At 56.8% G+C, this 3,309-nt stretch overlaps 1 protein-coding gene across 3 annotated transcripts in view; it reads left to right on the top strand.

Moving 5' to 3' along the window:
• The first annotated feature begins 228 nt into the window (after positions 1-228).
• The window catches only part of Utrn (utrophin), a 494,125-nt gene continuing 491,044 nt past the window's right edge, over positions 229-3,309 (top strand). For 2 of the 3 annotated variants that reach the window (XM_021221246.2, XM_029532896.1), the window contains exon 1: positions 229-969. The gene's annotated coding sequence lies outside the window, so the exon portion shown is untranslated. Of the gene's footprint in view, positions 970-1,496; positions 1,639-3,309 lie in introns of those variants that run through there. The other variant, XM_029532895.1, reaches the window with a different exon arrangement.

Here is a 3,309-nt window from a genome sequence, read left to right as displayed (position 1 = left end):
CTGTTAATAGAGACCTAGTGTGCCTAGAGGGGCAATTTGAATAAAGGGCACGGTGCGTGCGCGCGGTGCCTATTCCAGCTTTTGGCTTTCAGCACGCACGACTGGTTCCGGGATTCCCGCACCGCGCACCTCACGGAGCCGGCGGCTGCGGGCTGGGAGGGCGCTTAGGGCTAGCGCTGATTGACCGGGCGCGCGGTCAGGTGACCCGAAGCGCCACGTTCTGGGAGCCCGGCCCGCGGTGGCTTCCCAGGCCGGGGCAGGGCCGAACCGGGAGCCGAGGGGGACTGGTCCCCCCGGGAGAACAAAGTTGCCCGGCCCGGGGCCCCGGGGCGCGGGAGCGGCGAGACGGCGGGTCCGACCTGCGGGATCCACAGCTCCGAGGCTGGACGATCCGTGTTGGGAGACGCGAGCCCCTTCCCGGGGTGGCGGGCCGACCCGGCAGCGCCCCACCCTCGCTCTCCAACAAAGGGGCCGGCGGCAGCCGGGGGAGGACCGGGAGGAGGAGCCGGAGCGGCGAGCAGCTCTCGCGCACAAAGTTGTGGAGTCGCCCTTCCCCGGAGGAGGGGAGCGGGCAGCGCCGGGCGCGGGATTTCTCCCGCCCAGGGCCGAGGAGGAGCTCCGGGTTCCCTCAGCGGATCGGGCCACCTCGGGGAGCGGCGCCCCTTTTCTTTCGGGTCGTTGCTGCAGAGGGAAAACTCCAGCGTGCGCCTGCCCCCCAGGCTAGCGTTTGGACTGTTTTGTTTTTGGCGGAACTACCGGGCAGGAAGATTGCACAAGTCAGGGGGCGTTTCCAATCGGGTGTCAATTTTGGATCCCCCACCCCACCTTTGGATCTTGTCGGGCTTTCCACGTTTCATTTAAAAAAAAAAAAAAAAAGCAAAACCAAAATTCTTGTACCGTCCAACGCAAGCTCCCCACGACCCGAACACGCCCAGAGGAACCCTGGGGCCTCTGGGACTTTGCTAGCAGGTAAGCCCATGCATTATTGAAGCATCGGTCTGGGTAATGTGACCGCAGTCCCCTAGGGAATGGGGCGGGGGCTGAAAGGAGGTGGAACCTTTCTGCAATTCCACCGCCTGGGTCCCTAAGTAGCTGTAACCAACTTCTGCACTTTCCCTGGAAGCTCAGCGTCCCCTGCCTGGGCGGGAGAGAGCTGGGAGGAGAAGGTGGGAATCTGTATTGGTCGCCAAGGTCTCAAATTCCTAGGTCTAGTTTAGTGCTGTTGTCTCGTCTCTCCCTGAGAGGAGAGACTGTCTGTCGCCTGTCCGTTTATCGCCCGGAGCGGGGCAGCAGGACTAGCGATCTCCAAGAGGGGACGTGGCTTCTTCAGAGAGCTTGTCACACACCTCCGGTCCCGGGAAGGCGGGGCCCGGGCGGTGTCCGGGAGGAGAGGGTGGGGAGGGCGGTTGTGCGGTGAGAGGGTTGGGGAGCGCTTCTTAGCTGGCCTCCAGGCTGGGGGCGTGCTCGACCTCTCTGTGGTTGCCGTTCCTGAGGGTGGGGCCCCAGTGTGGCGAGGTGGCCAGCTCCCTGCCTGCAGCTTTGGAGAGACGGAGGGGATAGGGGTACCTCATTGGTGCGCAGTCCCGCGCGGCCGCCTGCTTTTCCGGACTCTTGGCATCCCTCACTGCAACTGACAAGGTAATTCATGCCCCTCTTTGCCCTGGGTCTGAGGCTCTGCTTGCCCAAGGCCACTTACAAAACCAACAAAGGGCTAATTGTAGGCTGTGCAACTTTTAGAAGGCACAATGTTCAAAGAGACTTTTCAAGTCCCTAGATTCCGACCGAGTGACGTTCCAGGGTTATTTCAAGGGGAGGAGAAAACGTGTGTGACTCTTCAGAGCCAGGGACCCGCCTTTTTTAAACCCCCAAGTTGGAGATCCCGGGTGTAATTCCGGGCCCCACTCTCTGGAAGTCACTGAGGTAGCATCCTTTATTCTTCTAGCCTTCCGATCACCTGGGTCACCAGGATCTGGAGAGGTGGCCTCTCCACGCGTTTGAGTGGGAGGGTTTGCCGCGTCCAGAGCTCAAGAATTCCAGGAGAGATGGGATCTCCAGGGTGGCGCGGCAGCAGCCTCTTCCATCCAGTTGGAACTTGCCCTGGGCCTCTGAAGTCAGGCTGGACCCTCTGAAGTCAGGCTGGGGGCTGGCTCCTGGTGGCGCTGGAGACGCAGCCTGCTGATAACGCTGGTGCCTGCCAGAGCTGGAGGAATTCGAAGCTCTTGTGGGTCGTTCAGTCCCGAGGACAAGGCAGTGAGGGGCATGGGCCATTCCTGCTGAAGTCCCCCCACCCCTCACCAGCGTTTATGAGACTTTAGAGATAGCTTTAACTCTCCTTTGGGTGTTTACTCTAAATTTATTGTGCCTGTAAACAGCATTAATCACAGTGGCATTAACCTTCCCTGGAGCGCTTCCTAGTGTGAATGGCAGTTCTTGGCGCTCAGCGGTTTCCTTTACAAGCAGAATGGCAAAGTTGTTCCTCGGCTTCCCTCTCCACTATCTCCAGCAATCCCAGCTTTTGGTTACTTGTGAGCGACTAGACTTCCTTCACAGCCGCTTGGTTGAATATTTCTTTATGATGACACCGTTTGAATGTTGTGTATTCTTGAACTTTTGCCTATAAAGCCATCACCCCTGGCGTTCTGTTCTGATATAACTGAGAAGCATCCACCCTGAAGGGGGAACTGGGCGCCTGTGGTGTGGTGCGTGTCAGTTTCAGTGGGGGAAACACTCGGTAAACGTCACCAGCTGTCATTTTGAGGGAAGAGAAGGGACAGCAATTGCATAGGAGCCCTATACAACCTCCGGGTCATTCACGCCTAGTTTCTCCCTTATTCCGGTGTGGAGTGTGGCTCCTTCCATTCCACCAGTGTGGATGGAAGCAGAGCCTATTTGGGACATATTGTCACTAGGAAAGCTTTGATTCTAGCCCCGTGTAACTTGAACAGCCTGATAGAGTTGCTGTAACATTTTATTTATGTTATTTTGAGAAAGGGTCTCATTGTGTGGCCTAGGCTGGCCTTGAACTGGCACTCCTCTTGCCTCAGCCTCCGAAGTAGCTGGGGTTATAGGTGTGCACCTGATTTGCATCTGGGAGTTTGGAAGGAGCTATCCTTAAACTCTCCAACTCACATGGAGCTCCTGGGACATTCATGGCAACAAGAGTTGGTGGCTGTTAAATGTTGTTGTTTTTCTTTTTTCTTTTTTTCTTTTTATTGGATATTTTTCTTTCTTTCTTTCTTTCTTTCTTTCTTTCTTTCTTTCTTTCTCTCTCTCTCTCTCTCTCTCTCTCTCTCTCTCTCTCTCTTTCTT

Source organism: Mus pahari, chromosome 21, assembly GCF_900095145.1.
Source record: "Mus pahari chromosome 21, PAHARI_EIJ_v1.1, whole genome shotgun sequence".
In the NCBI taxonomy this organism is placed as follows: Eukaryota; Metazoa; Chordata; class Mammalia; order Rodentia; family Muridae; genus Mus; species Mus pahari.
This window is presented reverse-complemented; position numbering and strand designations above follow the sequence as displayed.